Source organism: Cnephaeus nilssonii (assembly GCF_951640355.1).
Source record: "Cnephaeus nilssonii genome assembly, chromosome: 8".
Lineage (NCBI taxonomy): Eukaryota > Metazoa > Chordata > Mammalia > Chiroptera > Vespertilionidae > Cnephaeus > Cnephaeus nilssonii.
In genome coordinates, this window is record NC_137079.1 from 70,810,740 (window position 1) to 70,827,017 (window position 16,278).

Sequence of the window (16,278 nt, forward strand, 5' to 3'; positions counted from 1 at the left end):
ATGTCTTTTAACGATTTTGGTACATTCTCAGTCATAATTTTTCAGGTTAATGCTATTGATTCAATCTGACCTTATATTATAGGGCTCTGGTTAGACATTATTTTAGAACTTTTTACTACAACACTTATATGCCCTTTTTTTTTAATCTCTATAAAGTTCTTGATAAGTATTTTCTTTTGATTCATCTTACTAATATTTATATCAACTGTCTAATTTTCTATTAAACCTATCCATTCATTTTTAAACTGTGCTAATTTATTTTTCGGTTCCAGAATATCACTTGCTTACTTTTATTTCATTTACTATATATTTTTATTTAGCTTGATTATTATTATTATTTATTTTTGAGATATATTTTTATTGATTTCAGAGACAAAGGGAAAGGGAGATAGAAAGATCAATGATGAGAGAGAATCATTGATTGGCTGCCTCCTGCACACCCCATAGTGGGGATCGAGCCTGCAACCTGGGGATTTGCCCCTGACTGGAATTGAATAGGGGAACCTTTCAGTCCACAGGCCGATGCTCTATCCACTGAGCCAAACCAGCTAGGACTGATTATTATATTTTAAGCTTATCTTGTATTTCTTTGAATTTTATTAATCGTATATGTTGGGATTTATAAAAAGGTTAATGCCTTCTAAAACTATTCATCATTTTTAAAATTTTGTTTTGTTTTTATATGTTGATTTTTTTTGGTTATATGTATATATTTTCTTTGTATAAAAACACTTCCTCTATATAGGAAGTCTTAATATATAGTAGAATAGGATCTCAAACTTTGTTCTTAGCAATTTACTTGTCTGTACCAGTTCCTTACAATCTGCTTGAAATTTCCAAGAAAAAGTTAAATACAACCAAGTTAATTTTTTTCCTGTGGCATATGAAATATCAGAAAATGGGCACAAATATGTTCACATTTATAGACTCAATATTAAAATTATTTCACTAAAAATAAAAATGAATCATTTCATTTATAAAGAAAATAAATAAGCATTCAAATTTACTTAGGGAAAGGGGTATGACTGTATTATAGCAAGAACAAAATTAAAAACTCACAAAATGAATTAGAAAAAGTAACCCACAGAGATTAATCAAGACCTTTAGGAAAAAAAAGTAAACAGGTAAATAACTAGAAAATCTAATTATAAAACATCTATACATATAAAGAGGTAATAAGTTAATTTGTCTGTTATGGTGTCCCAGTCATGACCAGACTGTGGGCGGGGATGGGGGCGGGAACTTCTGCCCCCAGCGCAAATGTCATGCTGCCTGCGTGCATCCCGCCCAGCGCTGAGGTGAAGCTGCCTGCCTGCATCCCCGGCTAGGGATGTGACACTGCCTGTGTGCGTTCCCATTCAGCGCTGATGTGACCTCAGGCTGCACCCCTCACCCAGCAGAGCTTGATGGGGGACCTCAGGCCACACCCTCCACCCAGTGGGTCTTGACGGGGGACCTCAGACCACACCTCCCGCCCCAGCGCAGGGCCAGGACACCTCAGGTTGTGCCCCCCACCCAGTGGGTCTTGACGGGAGACCTCAGGCCACACACCCTGCCCCGGTGTCAGGCTGGGAGACTTCAGGCCACACCCCTCACCCTGGCACCAGGCAGGGAGACCTCAGGCTCTGCCCCCTGCCCTGGCATAGGGCCTGGGGACCTCAGGCCGTGTCCCCTGCCCAGCAGGGCTTGACAGGAGACCTCAGGCCACACCCACCTTCCCGGCGCCAGGCTGGAGGACCTGAGGCTACACCCCCTGCCCTGAGGGGCTTGACAGGGGTGGGGCCAGCCGGGTCTGGGTCTTCTGCGTTTTTGAAGTGCGTGCAGCTGGTGGGCGGGGACTTGACTCTAGGTCCTGCGGCATGCCCCAGACTCTGACAGGAGGGAGATTTTATATACATTTTACTAATTTTCTTTCATCTCTGACACTTCTATTATAGAGAAAGGGCAAATAGCAATATTAAAATAGTTCTTCTAATTAATTCCCTTTTAATGTGCACGAATTTTGTTCACCGGCCACTAGTTAAAAATAAATGTCTAATAAGTATACTAATACACACAGAGAATGCTTTCAATATACAATGAAATTCAAAGTATGTTAATGTTACATATATTTGTAAATAATTATATTTGCATGACTAAGTTTGCAGGAATAAAAAAAATTATAAAGTAAGAATATTAGTAATAATGCAAAAAGAAAACAGAGAAGGAAAGCAGAAAATGTGTGGGGTTTTTTTAGGAAATTTTGAGGATTATTATATACATTAACAAAATATGAAAACCATTACTTCACTTTATACTCTCAGAATGGAATTTAAATTCAAATAATGCTGTCTTAATTTTTTGTTTTCTTTTTTCCTTACTTTTAAAAATAAATTTATTAATAGTTCATGCCTATCTGAGAAATAACTGTAAACTTGTAACTTTAGAAAAACAATATATTAATATTTAATATTTCTCATTAAATTGATGAGTTACTCAACCTTATAGAGGAACAAAAATTTTAACTAACATTATAAAACTGTCTGGGTCTAAAGTAAAATGTTATAATATGTAAAATTTTAAAAATAATTTAAACAAAGATATATTTAGAATAGAAGTTAGGTATTGGAATTAAATCTCTTATACTTTATTTGATGTACTAGAGCTTTTAAAATTTATTTGATGTACTAGAGCTAACCAAATATACACAGAAATATGTTTGCACAAGCAGTAAAGAACATAAATATTCATTGACAGAAAGTGTTGAGGCATCACTCTGTACTTCAATTATGCTTATTCCATCTTATCTTCCTTCTGGTGGTTCTTCATTTAACCACTTATGTCTCAAAGGTTTTCTGACAAGAAGAAAAAAATGCAGCTTGAAGCAAAATCTGAATGCTTGAATGCCCTCAATTCATACACCTGGTTGTACTTTCACAATTCATAGAAGCAATTTTGTGAATTACCACTGCATCAGTGAAATGAGGTGAAAAACTAACATTGCATTTTACCTTAGGCTTCTCTCTTCCAGAAAACATTAGGAGCTTGAAAATGAGATTCTCTAATTCTTCATTTATCATATTTGTCAATTTATTAAAGTAATTGTCTGCCATTTCCCATATAAACATGACATTTCCACCTCCCTGGGTATTCGAGAAGTAGAAGTTCAAACCGTATCTGTGAAAGCACCAATATATTAAAATATAGGTCCCAATAGCTCATGTCATTGCTTTCTTTGCTTACTTAAAAATTAATAATACAAGATTTAATTATCCAGATAACATTGTCTCATATGGAAAAGCTCATTTTGCAATTCTTCTTTAAACTAATTATGATTAAATAAAATCATGCTTCTTCACTTTGTAAGAAAAAGAGGGATATATTAATTACATAACTTAGAGGATCTTAACAATTTATAAGTGAAAACAGAGAGAAAAATAAACCTACCTTGAGCCATCTCTGTTCTGCTTTTCACTTCTTCAAGGTTTTTCCTTACATTTTCTAATTCTCTCTTTCTTCTTCTCTCACATGCTACTCCAATTCAACAGATTTTTATTAAATTAAAAATCTTGAGTTAGGACATGTCATTTTTATTTCCTGTTGATACCTATGATATAATAGGGATTGCTTATTTTAGCAGGCTGGCTAAATTTCCCCATTTGGTAGAAGACTATGGTTTCTAGAAGTTAGGACTATCACTCTGCATGGGAAGTTAGTAAATTGAATACTTGGTTCAGTGACTGTATCAATACTAGTGGAGAAAGTTATAAAAGAGTTGTTTAATGCCTAGGAAATACTACTTTAATCATTCAATTCTAGTTATATATTGGTGACATGAAAATGAATTTCATGGCATAACACACTAAAACTATTTTTTTGTTTTGTTAATCTTCACCCAAGGATATTTTCCCATTGATTTTTAGAGAGGGTGGAAGGGAGGGGCAGAGATACACAGAGAGAAACATCAATGTGAGAGAGACACATCAATTGGTTGCCTCCCACATGCTCCTGGACCAGGACCTGGGATCAAGCCTACAACTGAGGTACATGGTCTTGTCCAGAATTGAATCAGGGACACTTCAGTTTGAAGGCCAATGCCCTTTCCACTGAGCCAAACCAGGTAGGGCTAAACCTATTTTTAATATAAAAAAAATTCAAAACTGAATTTTCACACAAAATTAGGCGGGAAAATTATTGAGAGCTTTGAATATATAAATGTGTTTGCATATGTCATTGTGCCTGGAGTTATTGACTAAATATTTTAAAAAGACAAAACAATTTTCAGTCATTAAAATAAGATGTATTTTGGACTTAAAATATGATAAGTTTGTTTTGGGAGCACTTGGGTGAAAGGGAAAAATATTTCATTAAAATGTAGACATTGCAGACATTATGGTCAATACCTTAGAAATCTCAGGGATTTTTAAATGCCTTGTATAATAAATAAGAAGAATAAAAGTTGTTGACATAGCTTGATGAGTTGATTTTTTTTTATTATTCTTGCTTTGAAGAGAGTGGCTGATGCAAGCTGTTTGCAATTTTGCTAAGTTTCTAATTTCCACTCTCATTTTAATTAAAATGTCTACTAATATATGGCTCCTTAACTTGTGGAGATGTATCATAGCAACTGAATTAAGTAGATAGAAAACATATTTTAACTAAACAAGTTATTATGTTTCCTGTAGTACAGACCAAGTAAAATTTCCAGCAACTAACTAGAGTAAAATCCTGATATTAAAAAATAAAGATAATATCTAAACACATCTATATATATATATATATATATATATATATATATATATATATATATGCCTAAGCAAACTGACGACCAGAATGACCAGAAAGACCAGAATGACTGGTTGCTATGACGTGCACTGACCACCAGGGGGCAGACGCTCAATCCAGGATCTGCCCCCTGGTGGTCAGTGCACTCCCACAGTGGGAGCACTGCTCAGCTGAGACCATCCTAGCAGCCCACCAGCCCTCTGGCCTGCTGGCCCGCTGGCCAGCTGGCAGCTACTCACTCCCTCAGTAGTCCTGCAAATCTAATCTCCAGAGAACACGCCAGGCACTGACAGACCAGCACAGCTGGCACAATCCCAACAGTGCTGCTGGCCTCCTGGAAGTCAGCCTCAGGTACTGCAGCCGCTTCCCCTCCCTAAATGCTCCACAAGAAGAAACAATATAAAAGCAGCTGCAGGTAGCTCCAGACAACTGGCACAAATGTCAGTGGGATAGATCTGGGTCCCCGGCTGGCAAGGGTGTCCCACTGCCGTACCTGAAAGCTGGTCACATCCAGGCCCTGCCCCTCTCAGGACTCCTCTTGTGCACAAATTCGTGCACTGGGCCTCTGGTTACTTTATAGCTATGTTCACTAGTTCTGTCTCTTTATATATTTTATCTTATGATATATAATTTTTCAAGGCAAACAATAAATGGTTTACAAACTAAGATGGAGTTTATGAAATTACATTTATAGGAAACACTAGTCTACTTTCTTTCTTGATATTGGAGGAGACACAATACTTGGCTCAGTGGATACTAAAGAAAAAATATGCTTTCAAAGTTAAGCTTTCTTCTTACCTGCCCTAAGAATTCAGACAAATGTGTTAACATCATTAATGTATTTTTCATTAACCTAATTGGTGCTCCTATCTCTCAGTTCCTTCACCATCTGGCATATTTTTTTGAAGGTGACTTGTTACTGTATAAATTCTATTCCAGCAACTCTTGAGCATGAACAAAAGCTTTTCTAAGTAAATATGCATTAACAAACAAAGTGTATTTTCTAACACAAGTAATTCTCTAAAGGTCATCCTATATTGTCTCAGGATTTTTGGTATTTGATGTACTTAGCCTCTATTTTAATTTAACTTAAAACAGTTATGACAAACACAGAAAATGCTACAGGCATAAAAAAGGTTCACAGAGAATTAATTAGATCAATCAGGATAAACTTGAAAAATGGCAGGGAAGTGAATAGAAGGTCAAAGACAAATATTCTTCTGAATATACACAAAAGTTTTTAGTGTTAAAACTGAAAATGGATTTATGAATAAGGAAACTGTATGTTTTGACATTTGCAGGAACATGTTGTAGTAATAGCCACAGGAGGTAGTCTAAAATCTGACTGATTTGGATAGAAGATGAAATAATTATACTTAATGTATATGATTATTCTTTCCTTACACAGACAGTTCTATGAAATAGGAATCAATCCAGAAATACTGTATTCTGAAGGCAAATAGTGATTTTATGATTCAAGAAAACAAAGTAAAATAAATAAATACCACATACTTGCTAATAAAGGAATGAAAACTGAAACAGCATCAGGAAACATATATCTTAGAACTGGTCTAGCTATTCTGTGATTTAGTTATAAGTCTGTATATATTTCAGCATTAATGTATTTTGATGTCATAAATGTACTTGATAGATTTATTTTAACTTAATGGCAACTTGAGTTAACTGATGGTGTGATAAAAAAGTCATAATGGTATATATTTTAAGAGCTTTAACATATCAGATATCATTCTATACTATTTTGCAACAGTATATTTAATTATCACAACTCATTGTGAAAGCTACTATTGCTTTTTCCTCCCTGTCTTGTCAGTGAGGAAATTGAGCCTTAGAGAAATTTTAATATATGTCTCAACTCTATGTCAATTACTAACTTGATACTAGTTATGTCTTAGCCTAAAATAAAGATTAAAGCTTTACTTTGTGTTTACAAATGTATACAAGGAATACTATATTGTTTGTCACCTATTTGTCTCTCTATTTACTTCATTTCATATAAACTCAAAATTGCCAAATTTCGAATGACATTGCAAGTCATTCAGTGCATTCCCAAATTAAAAAAAAGATTTAATACTTCCGAATGCTATATGGACTACAAAAGGAATGTTTCATGACTGATATTCAGGCTTAAGGGCATCAATCACTTGATAAGTGCCATACTGAAGAGAAAAAGAATGTATTTTAAAAATAAATTTGGAATGAAAAGAATGACTTCCTAATGTGGACTCATGACAAGATTAGAGGGCAAATGACTGGCACTGGCTCTGCCACTAACAGTCTCAACAGCTTCTTGAATAAAAGTATCCAGTATTTTCAGTCTCATTCATCTCTACTTTCACTCTACAAGTATTTAATAAAGACTTATGATGTGCCAGACACTGAAGCAGAACTGGGAATAAAGTGACTATAACAGAGCCATCAAAAGTTCCGGTGACATTTATAGGCATTGGGCGGCATGAGATAACTTGGGAAGTGAGTGCAGAAAGAGCAGAGAAAATGTTTGAAGTCTGAGCCCTGAGACATATGAGAGATTTGAGGCCCATAAAATGAGGAGGCATAAGCAAAGGAGAGTGAGAAGCAGCTGTCAGTGTCACAGCAGCAAAGCCAAGGAAGAATGTTACCCCAGTGCGAGGAATGAAATGGTTGTAGAAGGAGTGGAGTGATACAGGGTGTGAAATGAATATGCTAAGTCAACTTAGATATGAACGGAGAATTGACACCTGTGCTCCTGCAGTGGGAGACAGGTACTTTGCCCTATGCTCTCAATAGGGTTTCCTCACTCGCTCAGAAATGTAGTTCTAGTTTGATGCTACAAAACAGGGACACCAACAAATATTTACATTTAATTCTAATAATTACTTAGAGGGAAAAAAAAATTAAATACCAAAAATATAATAAGGCTATTTGGTAGGCACATCTACACTAATAAAAGAGAAACATGCAAATTAACCATCACTCTGCTACACCCACAGCCATGCCCACCAGCCAATCAGGCGTGAGCATGCAAATTAACCCAACAAAGATGATGGCCAGCTATGGAGCTGGAGCAAGCAGGAGGCTTGCATTGCCCCGGCGATGGAGGAAACCAAGCTTCCTGCCCACCTTGGCCCGCCCTAGCCTCCACTCAAGGCTACAAAGTTTCAATTATAGAAGATAAATAAATCTTAGATACTTGCTTCCAGCCGGCCCTGGCCTCCACTCAAGAAGGTGCTGAAAAAAAATAAAAAAGAAAAGGAAAAAAGGAGGGGCTGAGACCTTGGGTTGCCGGGGGATGATCAGGCCAGGATGGGATGGCAGGGGCCGTTGGGGGTAAGCAGACCAGCAGGGGTCCAGTTGGGGGTGAGCAGGCCATCAGTGGGGGTCAGTTGGAGGTGAGCAGGAGAGCGGGGGGGGGCAGTTTGGAGTGAGCAGGCCAGCAGGGGGGCCAGTTGGGGGTGAGGAGGCTGGCACAGGGGCAGTTGGGGGTGATCAGGCTGGCGGGGGGGGGGGGCATTTTGGGGCAAGCAGGCCAGCATGCAGAGTGGTTAATGGCAATCAGGCAGGCAGGCAGGCAGGTAAGTGGCTGGAGCCAGCAGTTCCAGATTGTGAGAGTGATGTCTGACTGCCCATTTAGGCCCGATCCCTGTAAACCAGCAGTAGGACATCCTTCGAGGGGTCCCAGATTGGAGAGGGTGCAGGCCGGGTTGGAAAATACCCCTCCACACCCCCATGCACAAATTTTGTGCACCAGGCCACTAGTAATAATATAAGCATGATTAGGTCTTAAGGTTATATTTTAAACTAAGGAAAAGCATGCAAATCAAAAAATCAGCATAACTATGTAATGATCTTATTTTCTTCAATTTCAACTTACTTGACAGCAGAAGACTGACACTTATTTTTTTAACTTCAAAATGGCAGTGTTGAATCCTGATTTTTTGGTGGTTATGATATGTAGCATAGTATATGGGGAAGTATATTAAACTTACTAAGTTTATTATAAATAGGGAACCATATCGAGATTATTTTTGAATCGGCTCTTACGGTTGTAAATGGTAAAATGCAATTATTATATTATAACTAGAGGCCCAGTGCAGGAATTCGTGCATGGGTGGGGTCTGGATGGCCTGGCCCCAATTGGGGTGGATGGGGGCCAGGCCTGTTGGGAGGAGGAGATGGCAGGAAGTTGGCTGGCCAGACTGCCCCAATCAGGGCCCAATCAGGGCCGGCCAGCTGGGGGGAGGGGTCATGGGTGATTGTCTGGCAGTCCCTACCCCAATCAGGATGTGTGGGCCAATTGGGGGTCAGCAGTCGAGGGAGGGGCCATGGGAGGTTTGCTGGCCAGTCCCACCCCCAATTGGTGTAGGGGGGGTTGATCGGGGGCAGAGCCAGCTGGGGGTAGGGGCCTCAGGCTGATCAGGGTGGTGGGGGCTCATTGGGGGTGGGGTGGCTGGGGGTAGGGGTTGCAGGAGGTTGGCCAGCCAGCCCCATGCCCTATTGGGGTGGGGGGATTGATCAGGAGTGGGGCTGGCCAGAGGGAGGGGCTGCGGGTTGATTGGGGTGGGGCCAATTGGGGGGAGGGTCCATGGGAGGTTGGCAGGCTGGCCCCACCCCACGATCGGGCCAGTTCACTGGCCATTGTGGGAGTCATAGCAACCGGTCATTCTGGTCATTACAGCTTTCCAGTTTCTGGCTTTTTATATATATAGATTTATTTTACTAGTAATTCCATTTTATTTGTGAATTTAAACAAAATGTGATAAAGTTTTTATTTTAAGTTGTAGTATCTATAGCTGTTAGTAATATTAATTGTGTGAAAAATTTTAGGAGTTAAAAAAAATAATTTAATCCTCAGAAATTTTGGAAAATAAATCTACTCAGAGATTAGAAGACTACAAGATTCACAAAGACATGCATCTGTATTGTTCATTATTGTTTTCATAGAATTTACTAAAGTACCTGGAATAGAGTAGTCATTCAATACATATTTTGAGTATGCTAATAAATATATCTTATATCTATGAAAGGAGATTCATTTTTATTAATACTACCAAAAATGACCTTGCTTGAAAATTTTGAGCACACATTTTACAACTGGTCGAATGAACATGTAATGTTACAAAAATAATAAACAGCAGTTACAATTTTGATATTTGAAATTGATTTGATTGAGTGAAGTTCTATGAAATCTAGTTTCATTTGGTCTGTGTGTTTTCTCATTTGTTTGTTTCTAGACATGTAAAATGCTGTTCATTGACACTTGAAAGAAAGATATGTTTTAAAAGATTACATCAAAACATACCAGGCCAAGCAGATGACAATGTATCTTCAAACTTTCCTAAAAGAACACAACCTTGTCACCCAGACCTCAATCAAAAACCCATGAAAAAGGTTTGACTATTAGGAAGAAATTCTCCTCCTCATTTCTGTCCCACCTACTCTGGTTAAAAGAGATGAGAAACATTATCCTTAGCAACCATTTGGATGCTTGCCTGAGTTTATTTTTAGTTATGTCTTATAAAGAATAATTCTTTGTTAACCTTTTTTTTTGTATGGGATTTTTTTTTATTTTTGTCTGATTTTATTGTTTGTAATGGGGTTTGTTTTCTGGGATCTTTATTTTATTTTATTTTATTTTATTATTTTGTATTTTATTTTATTGTTCTTTCCCTGCTACAGTTGCTTCTCTTTCTCTGTAGTGTGTGTGCTTTTGAGTGCATGTGTGTATCTGTGTATAAGAATCTAGGGAGTGTTCCGTAGAGCAGTTTTAGAGGTCTGATTCTCATGAGGCTTGTATTGGATGAGAGAATATCCAGAGTTGACCTCAGTCTAACTCAGTGTGAGAAATTTGCATGACATAAATTAAAACTCATTAAGTAAATCGGAAGAGAACCAAGTTAACACAGCTTCTAATAGTCCCACAAGGTATTACAGTTCATCTGACAAGATTATAAGGCTATTTCATTAATATGAATCATTATGCTCCCTCTTAACGTTCTTCAAAGTAAGAATGTTTACTTTAGCTCCCAGGAAGCGGTCACATTACCACCAGTGATAATTGCCATCATTAAAACAAAACCTTAGAAGAACGCTAATTTGGGTGCTCTTGTAGTTCTTTCATAGGAAGCGTTACTTAATGAGTGGATGTTACACTTACTTTAACAGAAGCACCTAATAGTGATGAACTACTGGATAGCCTCCCATTGGGAAATGCCTCACCAAACACTACAGAATTCCACATTCCACAAGAAGTGGTTTTAACGCACATATAAGTATAGTCATAACAATTTCAACTTGGTTAGTTATTTGTGTTTTAGTCAAGAGCAAACAAGTACAACATAAATTACATTTTGAGTTCAGCAAAGGGACATTATCAACTGTTTTGTTTTAAATGATAGTTATACTCTTTGATCAGGGAGAAGGTATGTTAAATATATCTATCTCACTGAAAAACTTAAAGACTTAAAGGCTGTTGGATAATTGTTTTGAAATATTGATGCAGCTATGTGGAAATTATGGTGATAAAATATAGTAATTTTAAGCTTTTAAATATCTTGAATATGCCTAGTATTTTCACAAAATAATAATTTAGACCAGTAGTTCTCTTTCTTGGCTGTCCTTTGACATTACTTCAGAGCTCTAAAAACCCTGGTGTACTAGAAGCAACCCAGTCCAATTAACTCAGCATCTCTAGGGGTGAGATCCGGGCATCTGTAATTTTTAAAGCTTCCCAGGTGATTTTACTATACAGACAAGGATGACAACCACTTAGTATGATCTGAATATATGACAAGGCTTCAAACTAACTTGGAAGACATCTCAGAAAAAAAAAAGATGAATATATGAGTTCAAACAAAACATGATTTTTTAACTGAGGTGTTAATAAAATATTTTTAAGAGAATATGTATGATTTGAATTATTATCCCAACTAGCTACCCATTTTGAAGAAATTTAACCAGTATTTTAACACTTTCCTTTGTTCATTTGCAATAAAGATTAATACAGTCTAAGGTTATTTCATTTATCCCCCAATTCAAATAAATAGCCAGTTTATTAGAATAAAATTACATTTGATTTTTTTTCTTCAACACATAAGGTATACTGAAAATTTTATATTACTTTTCAAATAGGGGGAAAACTACAGTTTTATTTTATCATAATAAGTATCAGTTTAGAGCTTTGATCATATAGATATTTATGGTGGTAAACTAATATTTTGAAGACATTTACATACATATTAAAAGAAGATAATATTTGATCCATTTGAATATTGTACTATTATGTAATTTTATTTAATATGTATGAAGACAAGCATTATTACTCCTATTTTCATGAGGTAATTGAGGCTATTAATTATCTTGTCTAATATTTCATACTTATTTAATTCTGAGTAGTATTTGAGCTAAGATTCCCTACTTTCAACAACTGGAGACCAATAAATTGAATGACAAACAATAGCATAAAACAGTGGCTTCAAAATAATAATTTGTTATTTCTCGGGATTCGGTAGGTTGGGAACCTGATGGTTATTCTATTTTTCTTAGCTGGAGACATCTGCTGCTGTCGCCTGCCATCTAGACAAGAGGCAGAGTTTGTCTCAGCCTGCAGTAATAGTTCACCATAAACCAGCCTGCCATGACCCAGGACACGCTAGTACTAGATATTTGTCTTTGAAGTCTGCGAGATGAATTCCAACTTCATATCCAATGCCCAAAGCACATCTTCTATAATCTCAGATCTCTGCATTTATTTGGGGTAGAAGGGTGTTTCTATGATCTGGTCAGGCACTTGCTAGCATCTGAACCTTCTCTTTACTACTAGGCTTCTCCCTTCCTATGCTAACCCTGCTCTTTATCTAGTTTCTTTCTCAGTCATTGTTTGTCATAGAAACTGTATCCCATGATTAAGGCTTCATTTTTTTTTTGGAAACTTTAATGGCCTTTTCATTGTTCAAAAAAATGCCTGCTTTGATAAATTAATTTCTTGACTTTCAAGATTATTTCCCTGCTGTAAGTTTCTGGACCATATTTTGAGACTCAGTAGTAGTAATTATTATTTTCATTATGTAATCTAGCCACCAAAATTTGAATACCTCTAATTCAATAATAGGGTTACTAAATCTGTCAGATTGGGTTACATTATGTTGCTCTAGAAACCATAGAAGCTTATAAGGACAGAAGTTTATTTCCTTTTCCTACTTCATTTCCATAGTTGCTCTGCTCAATGTCATTTAACTCACTAGATAAATGACAGAAATTTCTATCTTGAACATTTCTATACACTAGAGCAGAAGAATAGGGACATCTGCACTTAAAGTTTCTATCACAAAATAACTCGTACAGTCTTTCTACATTTCATTGCCAACAACGGTCGTCCTGAGATGTACAGGGAGAAATTGCAAAGTCTTCCCATATATAAGTGTGATGGAAATCTAGCATGTTCACATATATGGAAGGGCAAGTTAAACTTACGCTGCCACATTTGGTATTACTAATACCTATTACTAAGTATATGAAATATCTGCCAAAAATCTCACAACACATTTTTACAACTATTAACTCAATAAATTCTCACCATAATTTCATGAGTAAAATTTCCTAGACTGCACAACTTTTTTCCACTGTTCTTGTATGAATGTAAAATTGTGATTCCTGATTGTGTGATTTTTGACAAATTACTCTACCACTCATATTTATGAAATATGACTATCTATAGATTATCTCATAGGTATATTTGTATAGTATGTATAATACTGATCCTTCTAGTTTTTAACTCATGAAATAAATTTATTCATACATCCATTTAGCAAACATGTACTAAGCATCTAATATATATCTAAAAAATTCCTCTGGGTCACACTATTGACCAAAATAAACATATGACCTGCCTTCATGAGGCTTACTCCCTAGTTGAAAATGCAGACAGATCACTAAGGTGATAAGGAAATTCTAAATAGAGTGTGAAGAGTTGCAGATGTGTACAATAGCAAGATATATTTTAATTTGTGAATTTAGGGAAGGCCACACTGAGAACCCATTCTGAAATAGGTCTGATGGCTGAGTGGGCAAATTGTTCCCCAGAAGCACCTCACAAGCAGAAATGCATCATATTCTTCACCATTACCATGTAATCAGGCATTTGTTTCATCTTTAACTCCACCATCACCCAATGCACTACTGTGCAATAAGAAATGTTCAAACTTTTATATTTACTGACAACTAAAGTCCAACTGTAGTTGCTTAGCACATTCCAGGTATTTTTTGACTAAGCAATTTATGGGAAAGCATTGTGGTAAGCATGTCTGAAAGACGGTGAGCTCTGCAGAAAGAGTGTTAATATTCTTTGGAGCTCTAAGTGTGATGACTTCCCTCCTACCACCCACAACTGTCCCTCCTGTCTAATTCTAGATGAATACAGGCAGTTCTAAAGAGCTTGCAGCCAATGAAACTAGTACACTTTGTGGCCTGTGGTAGAATTGCTCTTTATCAAGTCAATTCCTTTTGAACTTGGCTTACATAGATGTCCTTGATTCATCACAGCTGTTATTCTCAATACGACACAAACATTGTCTATCATCACAGTCAATATAAGTGTGCGAGATTTGTTTTTCTATATATAGTAAATAGATGTAAAAAGTGACGTGAATCATTTCCCCTAAGTAATCTAGATATTTGAATGCTGTTTGAACAAATTTTAAATAGCATATAGGGGTTAAGTGCTTATAACTTTTGCTTCCTCTAAATTGATTTTTCTTGGAAATTTTATGAGTAGTTTATTACAATTTATTTTTACACAATTATTATTTTATAGTTGACATCGCTAATATATTATCAAGTATGTAGGAGGCATTTTGCCTCACAAAGTTTTGACATTACAGTAATAATAGTAGACAGATCTTCATTTTAACAAAGTTCTCACAAGTAATGAATAATACTTTACTGCAGATAAAATCTTTGGAAAACCAACTTAAAACTACAAAGGAAGAAAAATGGAAAGGGCACAAGTCATCTACAAATATTTATATGTTTGTCTTAGGAAAATACTCTATTCCTCTAACTCATAATAATAAATATTAAACCAAAAATTTTAAAAATTCAAAAATATCGTTACAACAAATGAGTTTCTAATTTTTCAGATAGTACCTCAACAATTAACTTGGTAGTACAATACACAAAATAAAAACTCATGTGTATTTGTGTTGATTTAAACTAAATAGAATTGCTTCTGATGAACTTATTTTTGGGCAAAATGATTGCTTGCTACAACAGACTACTTCATGAACAAAAATTGGCATGAGAAAAAGAACTACATCTAAGATGGAGACAGGAGAAAATTCTCTCATTCCATTCCATTGATTATTCTTTCATGAGAAGAAAAAAGAGTGTAAATATTCTATTATTTCTGCAACTCACAATAAGAGAATTGTTTTCTATCCAACCTAGAATTTACTTTTTGGAATTTAATATAATTTATCCTTGGTCTCTTTGTTTTTTTACTGTTCTTTAAAGTAAGTTGTGGTTACTATTACATTATTTTAATTGTATTTCTCCTGGTGGAATAAACAGTGATTAACAATCTATATTTCTGTTACAGTTTTATAGTACTCTTTTGTTTTTGAAATACTTTATCTACATCCTCACATCTCATCTTCCATTGAACATTTCCACTATTTCCCCCCTTGTCAGACAGTGGTTAGAATTATATAGTTAGATCCAGCAAAAAGGTTTCCTTTTGGTATCTGTAGTTATATAAAACCAATCTGCTATTCAAGAAAGTGTATTTTTAAAATCGGCAATACATCAGAAAAAAAGACATTAAGAAAAACACTATTCTAAGGATCCATGGAATAAATTGCATTAGAGAATAATTAAATTCTCATTACGTGCTGTCTTTTGTCTCCTTTTACAATGTTTCATTAAGTTTTGTGTGTGTGTTTTTAATCAAGCAAGTACAGTCAAAATATCTAATAATATATAGCTATGAATTGAAATGGAAGTCTTTAATGAATAATACATACAGGAAAAGGCAAAATTTACTCTATTTACCTATAACCATATTTCACTATTCTTTCAATATGTCTTTTCTGATGCCATTTGAAACTTTTCAGTGTAGACTGCCTATTGACTGCAAGTGAACTTAAGTTTTTATATTTAGAACAATTTCTTAAATATCTTATGAGCAGCTTTTAGGACCATATCAATGATAGTTAAATTGATTTAAATGTTTTGCTAATAATAAAGCTAAGGTATGAGTGTTCATGTAGTGTATTTATATTGTTTTCTTTATTTAAGTAATGAAAGACAGATGAGTAGGTAACGTGGTTTTAAAATCCCAAACAGCTTTTATCCACACCCCATTTGTTACTGTTGACAGAATTAAGAATCTGCATTAAAAAGTTTAACAATTCCCCCTTAGCTGGATATTAAGCAAGGAAAAAACAAGAAAAGTATAATTTGTAGCAAAGTAAGCATATATAGTATGATAATAACTGATATTTTGTGTTATTTACTATAGCT